The 23,689-nt window shown below is 24.6% G+C and overlaps 1 long non-coding RNA gene across 1 annotated transcript; it reads left to right on the top strand.

Annotated features, from left to right (window-relative positions):
• Positions 1 to 3,839: 3,839 nt before the first annotated feature.
• On the top strand, positions 3,840 to 23,025 carry LOC129964091 (uncharacterized). Its single transcript, XR_008784065.1, has 3 exons — positions 3,840 to 3,973; positions 11,467 to 11,654; positions 22,905 to 23,025. It is a non-coding gene; the product is annotated as an uncharacterized LOC129964091 (long non-coding RNA).
• Positions 23,026 to 23,689: the final 664 nt, after the last annotated feature.

Genomic DNA, 23,689 nt, shown 5'->3' with positions numbered 1-23,689 from the left:
GAACGGGGAGGAGAAAAAAGGGTGTTTTGGTTGTTATCTATCTGTGGAGACAACTGCGACGATTCATTTTCCATTGCGTTATGGATAAATATGTTTTCACCAATTTACTTCAATGGATCTTAAACTTTTTGAGTAGCAACTGTTTGAGTAGCAATGTAGCAAATGTGGAGAAAAAAAGAGCTTTTTGATAGTTATCTGTTTGTAGAGATAACTATGATGAATCATTTCCATTGAATGAATATTTGGAAATGAATGTTTTGATGGATGAATATTTTTTCAGAGGATCTTAAACTTCCGAATCGAAATCTCATGTTAAGACTTAACATGTTTAAAGTCTTTATTTAAGACGGAATTTTTTTTAATGCCCAAAGAAAAACTTAATAACTGAAATGCAGAAAAAGAATGAAGCTTCTAAGTGATAATAACAATGATTATAATAAATGTTTTTCCCGATGGTTTTTATTTTGATTACTTCTTTTGTGACTCAGTTATTACCACATTTCTTTCATATTTCTTTGGATAGATTTCCATAAATGATTTTTAATTTAATACTTTATGGGCTAGAGCATTCATATTTTTTCACTCCTGCATTTTTAATGACAATACACTGTTTTTATTTTCTGAACTCAACTATCAGTTACTATTATATAATTATCAATGTATAAATTGAATTAGATTAATTAATTTTAATTCTTTACTAATAGCATCATCTGAATTTTTGAAAAAATTTCGAAATGTATGTTAACAAATTATAAATCATGAACTAAAAAGTAGAAAATAATTAAAAGAAAATTTTTAAAGAATTTCTACTTTTTTATAATTCTACAACTTACAAAAATATTTTTCATTTTATTTTTTAAATAAAATAACATTTAGATGCAGCTATAAATCAGAAATCAAACTCAGTTAGATCTATTTTAGGGTTTACTATTGTGAACTGTACTCGATTAGGAGTATCTGACATTGGGTTTGTAGTTATTTAATTTTTAACATTCTGTTAATCCAAAGTTTTTCAACAAAACCTTACTTTGAAATTTTTTAAAATTTATTTTCCTAACATATATTATAGAAATTAACATATTTCATTAAGAGCATTAGAGAAAAATTATTAAAAAAAAAGGGCGAAATTGATTAAAATTCTTAAAAAATTTTTCAGAAATTATAGAGTTAAATTGTAGATTGCATCACTTTTTTCAAACTGTTTTAAAAATCTATTTTTGATAATATCAAAATCATTTCAAAAAATTCTAACAGTGTAATACAATCATGATTCGATAAATTTAATAAAAAATTTTTGAAACATTCTTTTAGTAATGCCTTAAAATCAATAATCAAGAAAGTTTTAATAATTTTTTTTTTTTTTTTACTTTTAAATCAATTTTTCAATGAATAAAATATTTTTCTTTTATTCATAACGAAATAGAAAACCATTCTCATGGAATTAAAATTGAATTAAAACTAACAATTTACTGATAATATAGCTCTGGAAACATTGAAATAGTATATCATCTGAGAAAACATATATGCAAATAAAGGAAAATACAAATTATAATTACATATAAGTGGATTCTTTTTCATGCTTTTATTTGAGAAAAATCCTTTTTTCATTGGCTTAGAATTAAATATTCCATAAACTTCTTTGTTGAGAACAACAATTTCAAGAAGAAATATATATATATAAAGAAATGACTAAATGTTAGCATGAATTAACCAAAAGAAAATTTTCAAACTTTAAATAACCACTTATTTTTACGATTTTTTTCATTTCTACATATTTTAAAAATCTAATATGTTTTGTTAAACAATTAATTTATACAATAAGCACAATTTTCGCTCTGCGAATTATTTTATGTTCACATTTAGAATTGAAACTCAACTAAAATGAACTGAATGGGAAAAAAAAAAAAAAGTGGAAAAAAAATATCAATCAATTTTCTTTAATTTAATATATGCATTTAATATTTGAAAACTTATGCAAAATTAAAGAAATATTATTAATATTAAAAACAATATGTAATTGTAAACATTTGAAAGTAATTTATTTTTGAGCTAATCAGAATAGATTAAGCATTTCACGTTAAGAAAACATTAATTACAAGAGGAAATAAATATTTCACTTTTATTTCTTAATAATACTCGTCAAAAAAAAAATTCGTAGTAAATTTGCATACAGATAGAGGACGCGTGAAATTTTCAAATTTATTAGTTTGAAAATAAACGCTTTGTAGGTGTTCTAACTATCCATTTTGCCAAACCCTCTTAACTTAATTTTAATTACAAATTATTATTTAAAAAGTGTGAGATACCAGAATCAAAATATCATAAGTTATCAATTTCACGGAAGTTTTCTCATGAATATGCACTTTCCTCTACAGAGGTTAAAAAAAAAAATTGTTCCTCAAGAACTATTAATATTTTTTTTAAAAAAATATAGTGTTTCAGGATATTGAGAAGAATATTAAATAGTTATAATAATGAATTTAATTATATCTTATTTAAGAAAATAATCGCGCATAAAGCATAAATTGTAAAAAATTTAGATTTCTTTCTGTTTAAATAGAAACTAGGGCATATATTTTCCTGTAATAAAATGTGTGAAAGTGTTATCCCACTGTTATTATATATATATATATATATATATATATATATATATATATATATATATATATATATATATATATATATATATATATATATATATATATATATATATATATATATATATATATATATATATATATATATATATATTGCTGCTTAATCTTTTTGAATTTTTATAAACAACGACTAAGCTTTCTTATTTTGATTTACTTTTCACATTGATTTAAAATTTTTTGTTATCTTTTTTGATTGATTAGAAAAGGCTATCGATTATTGTTGTTTAATTTATTAATTTATTTTATTTTTAACTCGATGTAATTTTTTAGCAATCGTTTTATTATTTATTTTGTTTAATTTACTAAAATTTTTGAGAACAATTGTTAAATATATTATCTTTAATTTATTTTAAATACCGATTGATTATATTTTTCAGTGATTTATTGGAAAAGAACATTGATTATTTTCGTTTAAAAATGAATCATTCTAGTTATTTCGTATTAAAGCGTAATATATACATACATAGAAATAGATTTTAATATCTTTTAAATAAAAGGAGTTGAAAAAACTTGCAAAATATTTTTTTGCATTTATTTTTTTTAGTTGCGATAGTTGAAATGGATTTTAAAAATTCGATTTTCATTGAAATTTTACAAAATGAAGCAGCAGAGATAAATGGTATCTCTTTTTTAGAAACTTCTTAAAAACTTTAAAAGTACAGTGCAGAAAGAAAATGAAGCAGTTTTTATCATGCCGAAATAATAAACTTATAATACGTCTTTTTGTAATAAACGGCGAAAACATTTATGATGAATAAATAACTCACTAAATCATATAGTGGTACAAAAAAAAAAAAAAAACCGCGGATTTTGTTATCAGATTTTCCCATATTCATCATTCCATTTTTTTCCAAGTGTTTACAAACCTCTTACCTTCTTTTACACGGAATGGTTGATCTTTTAACATAAAACTCAAAATAAAAAAGAAATTAAAAAAAAAGATTCCATCATCTTTACGGCGCGTGTGATACCACAAGTTACATCCTGTAGTTTTTGGAGAAAGTGAGCTAAAAAAAAGAATTTGAGAAAAAAATAAAAGAAGAAGAAAATAATAACAATAAAAAATAGGCCCTAAAACAGGTGTTGCAGGCTATTTTCTTCACAACAGCACGGCTTACACAAGTAGGGTAATTATCATCAACGCTGGCTGATACTAATTTACATGCCACAGCGTGGGAGAATATTGAGGAAAATAAACCCAATTTTTTTTTCTCTGAGAGTCTCAGGTGAACTTTAGTACCATAGATCAGTTGCTTAGTTCCTGGCGAAAAACCAGACGTCGTTTTGCTAACCTCTCCATTGGATTTTAAAGTAAGGTGAGCATTTTAAAGAAATGTGTTTAAATATACATGAAGAAGTTTTTTTTTAATGAAACTAAAAGTAAATCTTAATGATTAGAAAAGGTCTTAAAAATCTAATGATCGTCAAATCTGTATAAATAATAATTTATAAATAAGAAAAATCAAATATTCTTTTAAATTTCATGTTTTATGGATGTGCAGAAAAAAAAGGTAAAAATGTTAAATTATTTGTAGATGATAATTATTCTATTTGGCTCAGTTCTCTATCATTTCTATTCTCTATTTCCTAATCAACATTAAAAAAATAATAAATAAATAAAAATTTGACTTTTTTCAAAAATTAAATACGTTTATATCCTAATGAATTATTTTAAAAAAATCTGATTCATTTCTTGAAAAAAAAATCAGTGTTTTTTTTAAATTATTGTTTGGATACAGACATATTTAATGCCTTGAAAAAAATCAGATTAAAAAATTTTTTTTAACGGTTGATTAGGAAATAGACATATATAGAGAAAAGAGACAAATAGAGTAATTATCATCCACTAATAAGTTAATTATCAGTTTAAAAACAAAATGGCTTAATTTTGATATCATAACAGTAGCGCCATCTGCTAATTAATATGAGAAAACTTGATTTCATATTCAGAACCGTGAATTATAAATAAAAAAAACTTAAAACAAAAAGTAATTAAAATTAAAAAAATCGCTATTTTTGCAATTATTCTTATAAAAATTTTTATAAATAATTTGAATTAAATTTATTAAGATATAATTATATTCAAATTATAGTCTGTGTGCTTTATATTTGGCGGGTTACCTTTGCATATTATTTCCAATAGAACATCTTCTTAATAGGAATTTTAATGGATCCTGTCTCCTTTCCGTTGAATTTTGGAGTTAAAACAATACTTTTATATTGAATTATTGAAAAAATTTTTAGGTTTTATGTATGCATATAGCTTTTTGCGAGTATGATATATTGATATAATTAAAATGCATTTTTTAATTTTGAATCTAATAATTAATTTTGCCTAATTTTCTGTTCCTTTTTTCGGTCTCTAATTTTCATATTGTCTCTCAACTATTTATATTATAGCTTAGCTAAATATTAATGGTCAACGAAAAAAAAATTATGCTAAAAATTAGTTTTAAAATTCGAAAAAATGTCAAAAGGATGAGAAAACAGAGCATGCGATAACATCAAGTTTTTAATACATAAAAAAAATTATTTAAAATTTCAATTTCTGTTCTTTTTTCTTATCTTTATTTCTTAAAAATATGGCAAAAGTTCGTTTGTTATAGCAATATTTTTTAATAATTTTTGTCTGTTATTTTGTCTTAGAAATGCAAAATTTTCAGTACTTTCGACAAATATAGAATTGCAAATTAGGCACCTGAAAAAACGAAAAGAATTATTTTTGATAATGTTGCTATTTTGTATTCATTTTGAAAGCAGCTTTTTTCAGAAATCTATTAATTACACTGTTGCAAGAGAGAGATAAAAGATTTGATATTTTAAAGGTAAATAATATTTTATAGATTTTTAAAAATTTTAAGATCAATGGATTCGATATTAATTTTGCACAATATATTTTTGAGGATTAATTCATGTAGAAAGAAACTTATTTCTTAAAATGTCAAATAAATACGGAATTCTCTATAAAATTATAAAAAAAATAAGAAGATATGAAATTCAAATTTTTTCGAAAATATTTTCAAATTTAAGTGTATTTTATGTCTCTTTTTGAATTTCAAATTTCAAACGGAATTTAAGAAAATGAATTTTTGTTCCAGTATATAACAATAATTATCAGAAGATTCATTAATGCTTAACAAATAATTCAGATGCGATGCAAAATATTTTTTTTTGTTGCTTAGACGTAATTCAGCATTGAAATTGATAGCTGTGATTATAATTCATAATTAATTAAAATTCAGTGTTTTTTTCTTTTTTATATTACTAATCGTAACAGAAGTGTATGATTAATTCTAGTTGTTTCAGCATTACATTACAACATTGCATTTCGTTCATTTTCAATTCAACTATAACGCATTAATTGCTCCTTTTACAAATGGATAACTTTATTATGTGTGTATGTAAATTTTCGTGTTATCATTTTACTTTTTTCTCTCCAACAAGAATGTTTAAAAAAAAACAATACATATAACCTGTTTCAGACTTAGTTTCAAATTAAAGAAAGTTGGAAATAAAAGTAATTGATCTTTTATAGAATATTTTAAAATATTTAATCTTATAAATTAAAAAAAAATCGTTTATCATTTGCATTATTTCCATATTCACTCATCCTATGATAATTGGCTATTTTGTCCATCCGTCCAAGACTGAATGTAAAATATCTTGCAATGAAACTTTCAATAAGTGTACGTATTTTCATATCTATAAATAATTTACACCATTTCAATTTGAAAAAAATTGAAAATCTTTAAGCATGACTTCCTCATATTAAAACCCATCATACTTTCACTGCAGAAATCTATCAAAAATATTGCCAAAAAATATAAATAAATAAATAAGGCTTTCTTCTAAAATAATTATAACAATCATTATTCAAAACATTACAAGAATCTTTTGAAGCTTTGAAAGAAGACATATCCATTTTCGATATGAAATTCATCAAAACATTCAATAAAATTTAGAAAATACATCTTTGACAAATTTCATAAATTTCAAGAACATTACTTGCAGGTTGCCAGAAATAATAAATAGTAATTGCCGCTATGTGCTAATAGTGTAATATTAAAATGAATTGTGTTTGTTATTGTGCTTTTATGTAATAATTTTTTTTTGCAATTATTATTATCTTTTTAATGTTTTTGATAAGAATTTTTTTTACCAGAACTAGATATATTAAGAAAAAAGTATGTTTGATGCATAACTGGGTTTGAAAAAACATGTATGCAATTTAAAATAGAAAATCATCGTTTTAAATCATTCAGCATCAATATGAAACTTATGTGAAATGAGACTTGATTATAAAACTATTCCCGATGAAATTTTGCTTATTTCGGTTTGTACAATTGTAGATTACAAAAAAAAGGAATTCCTCACTTACTTTACTCTACTTTGCAGGCAAGAACATTTCATCATTCTTCTTTTAAAGGTATAATTGTTACCGAATTATTATTTCATTATTTGTTTCTCCAACTGAATCTTAGTACAATAATTTTAAAAAAATCTTTCAAAGTTGATGTATATGCGAGCAATGCTTTTTAAAAAATATCGTCATCATTATATCTTTTTACTAATGTTATCAGAATTCTTTTTACATTAAAGAGTAAAAATTTACGTTTTTTGAAGCAGTTCACTTTAAATGTGTTTATTTTTCATGTGTTATAAGAATATCATTTTTATTTGAGAATAGTAACATTAAATTTATTGTTTCAAGTCATTCAGATTACTAGTTTGCAAATGGTTTTCATTTATATTTTATCATATTGCAAGAAACGAATTAATTTTTTTTTCTCTAGAAATTAAATTATTTTATTAATATCCTTTATGACAAAATTATCCTTTTGATAAGACTTTACAGTTTTCAGTTGTTCAAAAAGTTGGAGAAGAAAGTTATTTTTTTTCTATGATTCTCATACAAGTATATATCAAGGAACCATGAAAATGTTGCATAAAAATACAAAGCGATACATATGAAAATAATACATACTAATATAAAATATTTTTGAGTGAAAAGCGTTGTAGATTTGACGGAAACAAAAAGTAATTCACATAATATAAAACTGGTTATTAATATTTAAAACACTCCTTATAATTGCTGATGATATCATCGATGCAAATTGAACGCTTTTCTTAGATAATTGTAACAAGAATGTTAATTATTTTACATTTAAAAAAGTTAGCTCCTAACTTTTAACAGTGAAAAGATTTAGAAACATCTTCAAATTGTTTAAATCTATTTCATTTTAGACAATGGTTACTTCTTTTTGATTCAATGTTGGGTCGTTTTTATTATTATAAAATAATCACTATAAATTAACACAAAGAATAGAGAAAAGAATGATTAATGAATTTTAATTAAATATACCTAAACATATAATAAACATTTAAAACATTTAATTAGAATGTCTTCATTGAAGCTTTAAGGCTGTAAATAGTATAAATATATTATTTAATTGTAATTAAATTATTAATAAATTAACAATAAGAATTCAAAAGATCAAAAGCATATAATGGAATAAAAATAATGTAAAACTATGATGTTACATTATGTACTAATACGTAATATAGAATTACGAATTCTTCATGAAGTTTCTTTTACTAATTTTCTTTTTGAACTTTTTTTAAAAAAATCCTTTTTTACATTAACCATTATTTACTTGCTATTTCTCAACTTTTATAACAAGATTAAAATCGGTTTTGTTCATGTATATACATAATCTGGTTATTTTTTTTTTTTGGTAACAATGATGTAGGTGTATGAAAGAAAAAAAGAAACAGAAATAATAAAAAGATAAAATGTGTACAATACAATAATGTATAAGAAAAAAAAAGTCTTAATCTAGGAAATTTTTAAAACATTTTGTAAAACTTAAGGAATTTTTCTGGCATTTTGAAGATTTTAAGAGTTATAACGGTCTATAGTTATATACTAATGCATATACTATGCTATGCTATAAATGCATATGCTATTTATTTCTATACTATGTGGCATAATGTAAGCTAATGGTTCTGAATATTTTATTTGCTTTCTGAGGAATTTTTTGTCTTTATGTTTTTTATGCTTACTTATATTGCTTATAGAAAATGCCCTTTTATTAGCATTATTTATTATTTCCTTTATTGTTTATCTATTATATATTATTTGTACACACTGCAATCTAATTTCATTTACTAAACTGTCTTCACTCAATAAATTGCCAATAACAAAAACATCATCATATTTTCACATCCCTTCTGATTTTTACTGCTGAAATATACTGATAAGGTAGGGCAAATTCACAGTTTTGCAGAAAGAGATTGTTTGTTATCTTTGAATTTTGACTATATTTGAAAGACACAGAAAGTTTAAAATCATAATAAATTCAAGCACCATTTTATCACATTTTTTCTTCTTTTTTTAAATACGTACTGAGATAATATTTTATATTATCTAGAATTCCTTAGAAAAAAGAGCAAAATCAAATTTATAAAATAAAATAAGGAAATCATTACATGATTTTTAGGGTGTCATTAATTCACTTATTATAATCGGCAGCCTAACTCATTTTTTAAATCTAAAGAATGTATTTTATGACAAGTATACTGAAGTATGACTATGGAGAATGACAATTTTCCAATTTTTTATATTTCATTAATGAAAAAAAAGTTGACTCTGAACAATGCATTTAAATATTCGAAAGAATCTAACTTCTCATTTATTCAAGAATGTGTCACCGGACACTGGTGTTTTAAATAAAAAAATATCACCAATTCAAATTTTTAATATAATTGTTCTACATTTTTTATAATATTTATTTAATTAATTATTAATATTAATTTAATTATTATTATTAATCATTAATATTAATTTAATTATTATTATTAATCATTAATATTAATTTAATTATTATTATTAATCATTAATATTAATTTAATTTTTAATATAATTGTTACTACATTTAAAATACTGCCATGTTATACATTATTGAACACATACAATTATTTTTAATAGCAAATAGTTCGTTATGTACGCACGTATCATAAAATTCAATCAATCATCTTCAACCAGTCGAAGATAAAAATGTCTTATATACGAACGCTTTTCCATCTTTTCCCACTGTTCACTTACCGCAATATGCTTCTTTTTCGGTAAAGTGGGGCACAAAATTCATTCATTCTATTACCTGGTTTCCCTTCCTCTTGATTTTTCTGCAAAAACCTATTAAACGTCGTCTCCACCCCTGATGTTTCTCGGTCAGCCCACTCGGAAATTACTGTTTTTGTCGCCACTGTTCAACAACTGCTAAAAACCGCACCTTAAACAATACTCCGGACGCTCCCTCGTCGTCTGGAGATGGAAAGGTTTCCGAGCAAATTAGAAAAAGCTACAGCTACCGGTGAAGTAGCCGCTCGCTTTCGGTGCAAAACAAATTAGTTTTCTTTCCTCGAACATTTTATTACATAATAATAACTTCTAAATGAGATTGTAAAAAGGAAGATATTAATCTGTGTTTCTTATATTTTTTATTATTATTATTATCGTTGGTAGTTTTAGCATAGTAGACATAAAGCATAAGTTGGGTGGAAGAGGATTTCGAAATCTAAAGAAAGAAATTCGATTATGTTTTGATGAAAATGGATGATAAGTAATGGAAAAGGTGACATCCATTCATGCAATGCAATTTAAGTGAAAGTTTAAAGAAAAATTAATATTATTAATTGTTTTAGCGGGTTTTTTTATATCTAAAAGACAATCGCAATTTTTTTTTATTATGATAACCCACTTTATATTCATGTCTATGTAACTAAATAATAACCTGAATTATTTGATATCAAACATAGGAAAATAATAACAAAAGCATAATACTGAGGAATATTTCAAAAAGATTTATTCCATTGATGGGTTTTTTTTAAATGATTTTAATATCAAAATATAGATCGATGGAATTGAAACTGAAAATATGTTTCATGTTCATAATAATAATCAAATACTTAATAATTTTTTTTTATTTAAAATGTTATCTAAAAGTGTGCTGCTTCAACGAAGCAATAGTTCATATAAATGTAATAAAGAGATCACTATGATTGCTTGGCGAGCTTTTCTATTTATTACGATAATACTGATTTAAATACAATTTTCAGTTATATTTAGTTTATACAATAATTAAGTTAAATACAATACTTAGTTTTCTGTTATTAATATTTTACTTTCCTTAAACTTTATTTTCTTACTTAAAGATTAAATTTTTCTTATACTCATGATCAGGATATTTCTTATACACATGTTCAGTGACATATTTTTTTGTATAACATAAATACGTCATATTTGAAAAATAGTAGGTGAAAATATATTTGTGAATGAATGAAATGAATGCTTTCAAAATAATTTTATGATTTCATTTCTTAAAATGACTTATGAAAAATCCATTACATTCTTATGATTTAAGAATTTTTAAATGAATCAACAACTGCTTAATAAAATTAATGAAAATTATATTTTAATTATTATTTATGCATTAAAATTAATTATTATGTGTCCATTCTGTATTGATATCTTCATTACATTGATCTATAACATTATTAAGCCTAATATTAGTCATGAATCTAATGCTTATTCCTATAAGATATGTGCAAATGTCACTGTAGCATTCTTATTTTTTTAAAAAATAAAAAATATTTCATACATGGCGTTTTCAAAAAAATTACAGAATGTCAATATTTTTAAAACTTTTTTTATTCACGTATTATGCAACAAATTAAATATTTCTTTATTATGATAATGCTTACTTTTAACAATTTTTTTAGAATAACATAGTGTGACTTACTGTTTCAGAGAATCAACATCCGTATAAAAAACAGCGGAGAGAGAGACGGGAGATATGCAAGAAACGACTCCGAATGTTTATTGCTTTGCAGCGGCGTCCGGTTTAAATCGGATCGGCTACGTTCAGCGAAGATGACGATGGTTGAGCGGTTGCGGCGGTTTAGCCGACTTTTGTTCGCTGAAATGAAATTAATGAGGTCAGAAATATTGGTACACAAAAAGGAAAATTTTACCAACAGGATAAAATATCGAAAGAAATAAAAACATTTACGTAATATTTAATGCCATTTTATTTGAAAGTAACAAATATTTTGATTACGCAAAAAAAGTTTTTGATATTTTTATGTTTATTGAAATAAATAACCCTGAAATGTTTTTGCAATTTATCAAGAGTATATGTGAGTAAGCAATGTACTTTTGATATTTCTTCATTATATATATATATATATATATATATATATATATATATATATTATGAAGAAATACAATCATTCACAAATGTACCTGATAAATCACAAAAGTATTTTGGAGTTATTTATTTCAATAAATGAAAAATATGAAAAATATTTTACGTAATCAAAATGTATCTATGTTACCGTTAAAGTATGAAATCCGTTATTTTATAGAATACCTAGTTATTCCATGAAATAACTGATCGCGTCTGTTAAAGTGTAAAACTCTCTTGTATTTCATGCTTTAACTAGTTATTTCATAGAATAACGATCTGCAGAACGTTTAAGTGTAAAATAATCTATATCATATATCTCGCACGACATTTACCTTCCACCCCTGATGCATTTATGTTTTTGTTTGTTTGTTTTAGAAATAATGTTCTTTGTAATTCCAAATGTCATTTTAGTAATCCTTGTTTAACAAATAATTTTATGGTACGCTTCCATAAATACCATTTATACGCTGCATAAATTAGATAAATTGTTTATTTTACACTTTAACTGTCTCTCATTAGCTAATTTATAGAATACCTAGTTATTTCATAGAATAACTAGTTAAAGTGTCAAATTAATAACATATTACACATTTTAACGGACGCGATCAGTTATTTCATGGAATAACTAGGTATTCTATGAAATAACTGCATTATATACTTTAACAGTAACATCTATACAAAGTGCATGTAAACAATGTTCTTTTTTATAGTTTTGAGAACATTAAGTAGGTATTTGTTAATATTAAGCAGTTTAAAAAAAACAATGAACGTTGAATTGTGTTATTAAATTTCGCCTTTTGTTTTTGTTTTACATAAAAGAAAATAGATTTAGTGAAATTTTGCTTACAGCCTTCTTTATTTATTATAATATAAATAACTTTTTACATTGTAATTAAAAGCATTTTTTCATTTTCCCCCAAATTTTTTTTGATGTTAATTGATTTATAGTGCCATCCATAACTTACTGAAAATTTTAGAGATATTTAAGAGAATTAAAAAAAGGTCTTTAGTGAATTTTGAGTAGCATTTTTTTTAGTCAGTCATTTTTAAATACATGTAACTAATATTCAACTACTATTCCACACAAAGTTTGAGAAATCTTTTTTTTAAAGAAATTAGCTATGTATATATATAATGTATATATATATATATATATACATGTATATATATATATATATATATATATATATATATATATATATATATATATATATATATATATATATATATATATATATAAACTATCTGCAAATGCTATGTAAATGACGATAGAAAAATAAGTTCTTTTTTAATCATTCTTTTAAACTGATCTATGAAAATCAAAAGTTTCAGTGCATTTACTTATTTCAATTGCAAATATAATTTGGAATTCAGTTTAATTATTTATAAATTCCCATGAAATACACAGTTTACTCAATTTATATTATAACATTCTATTGCAATTTATAATATTTTAAATAACGAAATACAGCTGAAATTAACATTTTTGTTTCATTTGTATTCAGGTTGAGATTTTAAAGCTTTAAGTTTAAAACACGTATCTTGAAAAAATGCTACATTTGATACTTTATTTATTGCAGATTACACACACACACATACACACATTTATATATATATATATATATATATATATATTATAACTAGTAAAAGAAAAACATGTTTTATAGCATTATATTTATTTAAAAATATTTTTGCACATTATAATAATATATAATTTTCAGAATGAGATTTCTTCTCTTCCATATTAAATTAAAGAAAATTAACTGACCATTTATGTAAGTTATGCTTCAAATTGCCTATGCCATATTTTATATCAAAATACAAAAATGATTAATGAATGTTAATTTCAGATTTTTATCAAATTTTATCTTTTAAGGCATAACAGCATCTGAATAATTTTTTTTAAAGTTAAATTACAGCAAAATAAGTTAGATATTTCAAACCAGCTTTTGCCTCAAAGATTAAGAAATTAAATAAGATTTAATTTGAATATATTGGAAATTCAAATTTTTTTTTTATTTAATCTCATTCGTATTTAAAAAAATAATTTTTTTTTTTATCTAACCGATATATTTGCCATCCTTTTCATTTTTAGAAAATTCATCTTAAGGGTTAGAAACCTCGAAATCTAGGGCTAAATTTTTTTTATTAGCGATTTTTTTTTCTATTTTGAAATATTATTATGTGACTGAACTTTTTTTTTTTTAAATGGGAGAAATCTTTTTAAAATTTGAGATATGTTGCAACAGAGAAAGAAATTAGCATGTAAAAATTCAGACAAAGTTACCCTGATGGTTACCATAATCACGCTACTGAAATTCATCTTCTTGACAATTTTGAGAGGTTAGTGCTAACACATTATTTGTCCCTAGGGTTGAAAATAAAATGAGAAAATTCCAATTAACGAAATGGTTAATTTTTCCTGAGTGTCAACGCTGGGTTATGCATAAGGCAAGCGACAAGTTATAAATTAAAGATTCGAAATAAAATATCTGAAATGGATCACAAATATCTATAGATGCCTTTTCCTAAAATTCTTTCATATAACAGGCTTTTCATATTCTTCATTAATTTTTAATTTGATCACATACAAGGTAATTTTTGTTCAGATTTTAAAAGCAATGGCGATTTCGCTTGTAAAAACCATGTAACCATTCGTATTTAAATACCAGTTTTGTGAGATTTTACTTATACAAGGGTTGGATAAGTTATGAAATAGTAAAAATGAATCAGCGTAGTATGTTTTCTAAATAAAGAATGACAAATTTATTCGATGAAATAATATGAAATTCTAAAATATTTCTATCTTTATCATGTTGAACTTCGAATTAAGAACAATTAAAACTATAATCACATAGATGAAGTAATACGTAGATAATAGATACATAGATATTAATGAAGAATAAGTTAAGTGCAGATGATCCCCCATTGGCTTTCTTGTATGTTTAAGCAATTTGGCGAGAAATGCATTTCATAGTATATTAGGAAGGGGAGAAGAAAAAAAACCCAAATTAAAAAGGTTTTGATTCTTTTTTTTTGTCATTAGAAACCAAAATTTGATAGTGATCTTTTGATAGTTTTTGTCAATTTTGGCAACAGCTGAAATCTTTTGATTTATTATGTTCACAAACACATAAATTGAAAGGTAAATAGACAATTTGCCATCTGATGGACTCGCCTCAAAATTTCATGTAAGTATTCAAGTGATAAAAGCGTAAAATGTATTTCATTCATCTAGCTCATTATGTTTTGGAGTTTGTCTAAATCCATACAAAACGGATAAAAACAGTTAAAAAAAATTCTTTTTCTCACTCTCGGATACATATCTATGTACAACATAGATACAACTATGTTCATAAAATTCTCAACATCTTTTTTTATGATTATAAAAAATTATCCTTGTTTGTTTCATATAAGAGAAAATGAAAAAGTTATAATTAAACAATTACTGCATAAAGATAAAAAAAAACAATATTTTTTTTAATTTAGAATTTTCTTAAATCTTTCAAAGTTATAAGATCTTTAGTCTTTGCATAATTTTTTTAATTAGTCATAAACGGATACAATTTTTTTAATTGTTCGAAATGAGTTTATTCACTTCAAAAACTGAAGTTTAAACAAGCTTTTTAGATTAATGGTTTCTTTGACTTTCTTCGTAGCAAAAATATTCCACAAACAGTTGTTGATGATGATCTTTGAAATTTGGAATCTCTGGAAGGAAAAAAAAAACCTCTTAAAAGGATAATTGGTTTGTTATTTTTAAATTTTTTATATGATTTAATCTGACAAATAATCTGAACTGATTGATTATTCAAGTAAATGTGAGACAGAAAAATGACTTTGGTAGCATATTTTAAATTTATCATCTACTTTCAGCAAATATTTTTTCCGCTTGGAGCAATGATTTTAAAGATCATAAAAAGTTTTTTTCTTTTAGATGAAGTCAATCAAATAATTCATTTTTGAATTAATTATTTTTTCAATTTCCTTTCTTGAAAATAAAAGAAATTCGCCAACGATGCTTCTTTGATCCATGTAAATGATATGGTATAATTTCGATCAAAATATTTTATATAAAAAGTTTCGACTGTAAAACAAATTTTGCAGCTCGAGACTACTGAAAACCTATTGAAAAATCATCTTCACGAGAAAGACTTCTAGGGATAAAGTAATGAGACGAATACAGAACGTTTCCTTTCAGTCATTTCTGCTACAATGTTTCTACTCAAGGTACTGAAGTCACATTTAAACTATAGAAAAAATAATTCAATTTAGAAAGTATTATCATCCATCAATTGATGCATTTCATCTGCGTTTTTCCCCCTTCAAAATGTGTGAAAAATGGTACGAGAATTTCTCCCTAAGGCCTCAATGCTATTTTTAGTACAATCATGAAAAAAAACCATGATTGATAATAATCAAAAACAGGGCTTCTAAAAATCACGAATTGAAATTAAGTTTGATAATATTCATTGATTAACAGCAGGAAAAAGATACAATACTATCACGAATAGAAAACAACGTTATGAATCATAATTTTTTTTAAAAATTGTCGCGAATAAAAAATAAATGCATTTAACTTCTATGCAGACTCTTAAAATAATGACATGAATGTACAAATATTACTAATAGAACACACGCAATAATTTAAAAAAAATATTTTCACTTGGAAAGATTTACTAATTGAATAATATAAAAAATAATCACAAATAAAAATAAGTTTTACTTATAAGGCATATTTAATAATAACTCAAATATATAAATCAAAGTTAGAGTACTAAAAGGACGTATGTAATATTGTTACGAAGAAACAAATAAAATACAACAGTAAAATTGACGAGGTTTTTCTAAAAGCTGAAGTATAAAATCATCATTTCTATATTGGAGACAATATTTTCATATTAATCAAATTCTTAGATACCTTCACACATTAGCATCATTTAATTCCCTTCAGCAACTAAAAATAAATAAATAAATAACAAAGGAACTCCATTTAAGATTACAGAAAAATTGCAGTCCTAATTCCATCAAGAAACCATCGACCTTCACCCTGTGCTTGGATGTCACAACTCTCAAAATGGATGTTCTGGTGAAAGCAGAAAATATTAAAGAAAATACACCCTTTGATATCATGAACAACAAAACTTTCGCATTATCCAATTAGCGTCCTTTAATAACAGAGGACGAAACAAAATGCTTGTAATTATTGCCCTTTGCAAACTTGAAGGTAAAGATTTTGTTTAATTAAGTTAATTGGCACTTGTGACTGCATTTGTTTAAAATGTGAAACTCCGCTGCATTAAGTTTAATTTTTAATGGTTAGTCATTAAGCATTTCCGTTGTCTAATTGATAACGACTTACTTCACCTCTACGTTATAGGTCTGGATTTATGGGTTTTCCCAGCACTTTTGTTATTGATATTGTTTTGTGATTAGGGCTGCGACCTGATTTTGTTTTATATTTTATTATCATCGCCTTTAAGGGTAGAAATAAATTTGAATAACCTATCATTATCTGGCTTATTTCCTAGCGTACATATATAAAAAAAAGAAATTATCATCTTGTGGATTTAGTAATGATGAGGTAGGGGATAATTTAAGATTGCAGCCATTTAATTAGGATAAATCTGCTAAATAACAAAAAATTACTAATTAAAGAGGTTTTGTAACTTTGTTTCCGTACATGGGTCAAAATTATGTTGAATTATTCACTCTATATTAAAATTAACTATGTGGTCCCAACCAGACTTAAAAAGTAAGTTTTAAAGATCCGTTTCAGCATTTTTAGAATTCTTCAATTTATTTTCGATCAGAATAAGAATTTAATAAAAATGTCAATAGTTGAAAAATATTTTTTTGAAATCATTATCTCTCAAAATAAGGAACTAAAATTAATTATCTCAAAGAAAAAAAAGTAACGAATAATTCGATCGAAGTTTTTAAATTTTCATAAAAAGGGATTATAATGGAGAGATGTAACCAAATTTTATGTTTGGAATAATTTAGTTTTGCTAATAATTCTACATTTATTGCATTATTAGAATAGTAAATTTATACAATGAATAATGACTAATTATTCAAAATGCTTATTTTTATCTTTTATGGGGAATTTAATCTTTCCGAAAATTTGCAATGATAATTAATTTTATTTCTTTTATTCAAATGCACGTATTTTAACCGCTTGATCGTTACTTTGGATTTGTAAGAATGACTTCCATTTTCAAATATGGAATATAATTTATGATATTTCTAAACCCTTAAACATGATAATCTGATATGAATACATCTGGTTTTAAAACGTTTCCTTAAAAAAAAAAATGCAATCAAGTTCATTTCACATTTTAAATATTCATTCTAAATGTTCCATAAAAATTATTGTTTCACTGCCTTTATCAGCTTTAAGATTAAAATTTTGTTATGTTCTTTGGCACTTTTTTCTACTTTTTTGCTTTTTATTCGATTTTTTTATTCGCTATTTTTAATTTATATTACATAAATAATTTTTGTTTTTTTAGTTTTAAGTTCTAAAAGCAAAATTTTTCTCAGCTGAAAAAAGAAAGTTAAAAATTTCATACCTAAATTTCAGCTTTGATCTTTCTCAAATGATTCTAATTTCCATTTTCAAAATGAAGGGAAATTAACGGGATCTTTTAATATTATTCTTTTTTATAGTCATATCATTTAATTTTACAATACATTAAATTTCTGGTATTTTTTTAAATACAGTAGGCTGTTTCTAATCCAACATTCATTATTCTGATACTTTCACTAGTTTATCTCGCCTGTTGGAACATGCTATTTGGTAAAGAGTCATTTTTTCCTATTAAAACCTGAAATCCTCCCCCTTTCAGAGCCTGATTTGTTTATTTAATGTGCTCCTACTCATCGCCTTAATATAGTATCTTTCTTCTTAACACATTGTTAGCATTTTTTCTACACATAGAAAAATTTATTATTACATAATTCAGTGTTAGTGATGTTTATACGATTCTCTATAATTCGGACTTTCTATAATCTAACAGGTGTGCGGTCGCACATGTATTAAAACTTGAAACCTTCTCTCTTTCAGTATATGATTTGTTTATTCAATGTGCTATTACTCATCATCTTAACAAATTATTAATGTGACATCACTCGTAGAAAAAGAATCATCATATAATTTAGTGAGGCTTATATGATTCTCTACAATTTTGGATTCTTTCTATAATCTGACACCCATGGTCCCATATGTGTCAGTTTGGATAGAGTCTACTATATTGCAATAAACACTGATTTTCCTTTTTTTTATTGAATTGACACTTTGGATATTAATTCAGTGTTAGTTTATGTGTAATATATTTTTTACTATTTTTTAAATTAATTTATTTTTTTAATTATTTTTATTCTCCGTACACGACATTTGAATTTTGGACGTGTGTATGGTATAATATGGACTAATATGACTTTAGTAAAACTCATATTTATTCATTCACTTTTAGATTGGTTTCCTTTTATTACTTTTTCTTTTTATTTTTTCCAGAGTGAAACAATATCAAAATATTAAATTTGCTTTAAAACATTTCTTTTTATTTTATTCTGGCTTTAAATTCTCTATTTATTCTATACTAGAAAGTTTGATTATCAAGTCATTGAAATGAATTGAAATAGACTTTTCTTTCAATTTAATTTGGTATTGTAAACAGCAATTAGAGTTTAAATTAGTTTTATTTTGCACATTTTTATTGAACTTGATTCCCTTCGTATTTGATAAAATTTTTTGGAAGTTTACAATCAGTTCTTTTCATTTCCTATGAGCTAGAGTTTTAAAATTTTATTCGCTTCTCTTAATAAAAATACACTTTTCAAAAATTTTCAGAACTTTATTATGAATTAAGTACCGGTGAAATTAATTTTACCAGTGGCGCCCTCTCGCAGTGAGCTTGATATATTTTATTTCAAGATTAAAAAGTGGAAACTAATTAAAATAAAAAAAATAAATGCTGTTTTATAGACTAATAAAAATGAGAACTTAAAAATAACAAAATGTTACCTACTATTAGTATTCTATATATATATATATATATATATATATAGAGAGAGAGAGAGAGAGAGAGAGAGAATTGAACTGAAAGAAAAAAAAATATTATTTTTGGAATTTCAATTTTTATAAGATATAAATATACTATAAAAAATTATAAAAATGAATTATTTCATCAATACTGCTTTTCTGCAAAAGAAAAATTCTAACACAAAAGTTTTACTTAAATTTTATATCAAATGGATTTTAATGAGTTTCAGTAGGGTGAAAACTTGATATAGTTATGCTCAATTTAAAGAGAGCCTAAAATTTTTCTGAGATCCTGCATAATTAACATTTTTAGGAAAAAACCACAGTGTAGAGTATGTGAACATAGGAGAGAACGGAAATTGAGAAATGGAAGAAGCAAACTCCTCCTGAAGATCCCTTCTGTTGCTTGAGACGATTAAAAACATGTTTACAGCTTGTAACATCCACAGCTACCAGCGGATATTCACTTTATAGATGCTTTTGGTCAGCCCCCTACTTGTTGCAACCTTCAATTTAACGATCTGCTTTCCCCAGCGTCCTGTAATTTCCTTTTTTCACAAACAACTTCCCATTAATAAGGCAGGTCCTTATTTTCTTTCCCCAGATAGCGACCACAAACCCTATAAGAAGGTCTTATTAGCCTCTTTGAGGATGGATTAGGTTCGCAGTAATTGGACATGTGTTCGTTGGAAATCACCTAAGGTGATCTTTGGAAAAAAAAATCATCCGTTCCAAAATAATAAAGAATATTTTTATTATTATACTGTGAAGTATTTGTATTTGAAAGTATTTTCAAACTTAAGATAGACGAACTTTCCTCAAAGCAGTTTTAAAATCATCCAGCAGACAAAAATATATATACTGGAACTAGACGAATAGGAAGCCATGTCAATAAAAATTATGATAGTTAATAATAATGATGAAAGATAAGGAGACTGTTGAGATCATTGAAAAAGGAATTTTAAGAGGAATATTTGACAGCAGTAAATGTGAGTAACTATTGGAACCAACTCAAAAATTTACATATTATATAAAGAACAAGACATTATTAAATTTATTGCAGAATTACAGAGGATTAAATTGATAAGACTTGATGACACTTTATAAGACAATGATAATCGAACCAAAAAGAAGATTTTTTTTTGGTTAAACTATTTGTTAGAACTAAGAAAAAAGGAGATCAATGCTTAGGTGGGTTGACTGCCTGTAAAAAGAGCTGAAAACTATTAAAATGGCAAATCGGAAAACCTTAGCCAAGGACAGGATAGCATGGAATATAATTCTGAGGAAGGTCAAGGTCCGTCCGGACTGTTGCACCAGTGAAGAAGAAGAAATAATAATGATAGGACCTTAATAAAAGTTCGATTCATTCAAATAATTCATTCTAATAAAAAAAAACATTAGCCTAAAACTGAGAACAGTAAAAGAAAATGATTCTGAATACAACGATAAAGCAAGATCTTTTTTCTTTTGCTTTTTTTGATATATTTGAATTGTGCAAAACAAGAAATTCAAAAATCTAGAAAAAAAAAAAAAAAACTCAAAATATCATCGAATACGAATTAAAAATGGTTGTGTTAAATAAATACCTTTAAGTCAAAATGACTTCTAATTTTGTATTTAATGAAATTGAAGATAGAAATGATTGCTTTCAAAAGTATGCCAGACAGAAAATATCGAACCAAATGTAAGTGTGTTTTTTTTTCGTGAGAGAACATCATTTCGATAACACTTGTTCAAATATAATACTATCTAGAAAATTTGTAAATGCATAACACTACGTTAAATCCTTATTATGGAAGAATTAATTAGGAGCCCTGATACATTAGCTCTGCTACATTTTGAACTCTGTTCGAAACGCACATTACTGAGCGTTGAAAACATTATTATTGAATAAGTGGCGAAGATAAAAAGCTCAGTTTGTTTGCTACAGATTTAAACCTCATTAAAACATATATCATTGTTTAATCATAAACTATTTTTAATTGATAATTATAAAATAAAAATCTATTGATTCAGAGTATTAGTTAAGAGTTTAGTGTTAGTATATTAGTTCAGAGTATTTTAGTATTAGTTACAAAGGGCTATTTTGAAAAAAAAATCCAACGAATTCTTGATTTAAAATGAGATGTATCATTAATTTCAATTAAATGCACAAACACTCATTAATTCAGCCAAAAATCACATTAAAACGGTAAAAATTATTGATTGCATCATGTTTTAAATTTTTTTTAAATGTTGTATTTGGTGCTACTTTTACAGATATTTTACTTTTTAAACATGATAATGTCCACAGGCTGACATATTATCTGTAAATTCTGCAATGAAACATGCATGAAGAAAAAACTTGTGAGAAATGTCGCATATCTCAGACCATTTGATTTAGAGTTCGTAGTACTTCTTGGCAAAACGTGATCAATATTTAAGAATTCTTTATCGGGATTTTAATCAGATTTTTTAACAAAAAATTCATCGAAATTTTAATGTGTTCCTTTAATAATTTTAGAGTATATTATTTTCGTAAAAGGAATTTTTACACCAATTTAAAATTCGAAAAATTTTAGTGCAATTTTTTATAATATTAATAATTTTTAAAAAATTATTTAAAGACAATATTTTTATTATTTTCATTGTTGGATTATATTTACTCTGTTAAAATAATATCAAATAAATGCGTAAATTATAGTTGCTATATAACCAAGAAATTTTAAAAAAAAATACAAATCGATAAACAAAGCAAAGAAAAAAAATACCATTTTGCTGCTATTTTTGGACAAGAGGTTCGAATCTGTCTTATTTCTAATTTCGATTTTTTTAAATACTTTTTTGAAATTTTACTGGTTTTATTTATTTGCACTGGTTTCATTTAGTATCTTATAAATGAATCTCTACATATTTTAATTTTCTTGCACTGTTATATGTTTGTTTAGTATATTTTTTGTGTTCTTTTAGGTATGGATGAAGATCATAGCTGAAAAGATGAAAGGCTTCTAAACTTTAAGAGCTTTTAAAAAGAAATTATGAAAAGAGTTATCAAGAGCCAAATAATTCTAATATGTCATACTTCACTTAATAAATGAGACAATTTCATTGCCTTTTGTTTGTTTCTAAAATATTAGTTTTCCTTTTTAGTCCCAATTTCAGTCTTCAATGAGCACTGCTGGATATTTTAGAAAAAATTATCTGCCAGTCAACTTGTATGCCTTCATATTATGCATATATGGATGGACAGTAATACATTTACTTAGAAAATCTACAAGTTAAATTTACAAAATGTTTCTCAAAACATTCATTTTGACCAAATAACCGAAACAGTAATTTTTGGATGATGCAATATTTGTTATAGATTTATTTTATACAAAGTCATTATCTGAAAAGCTTCCTACTGGAGAATTCGTTGGATTCTGTATTATTTTCTTAATCTATTATTATCCTTGCGTATTATTATTTAGCATATTTATAAGCACAATGATGCCTTCATATGTATTTATATATTGACAAAATATTTATTTAAAAACATTTTACTGCTTAATCTCCAAAATATTTGAATTGCATGATACTTCTGGATGACAAAAAAATTCTATAGATAATTTGTAAGACTTAGTATCTGTTATTTTTTTTATTTAAAACAACTGTGCAATATTTATCCTATTTCTGTTCAATATAAATATTACAGAGGCAAGCCCACCTTTCTGGAAGTTTATTGCCTTTTATTGACCAAGATTACACAGGAAGCA

This window comes from Argiope bruennichi, chromosome 3 (genome assembly GCF_947563725.1).
Source record: "Argiope bruennichi chromosome 3, qqArgBrue1.1, whole genome shotgun sequence".
NCBI classification, from domain to species: Eukaryota; Metazoa; Arthropoda; class Arachnida; order Araneae; family Araneidae; genus Argiope; species Argiope bruennichi.
The sequence above is the reverse complement of the archived record's forward strand: the minus strand, read 5'-3'. Positions and strand labels throughout refer to the sequence as shown.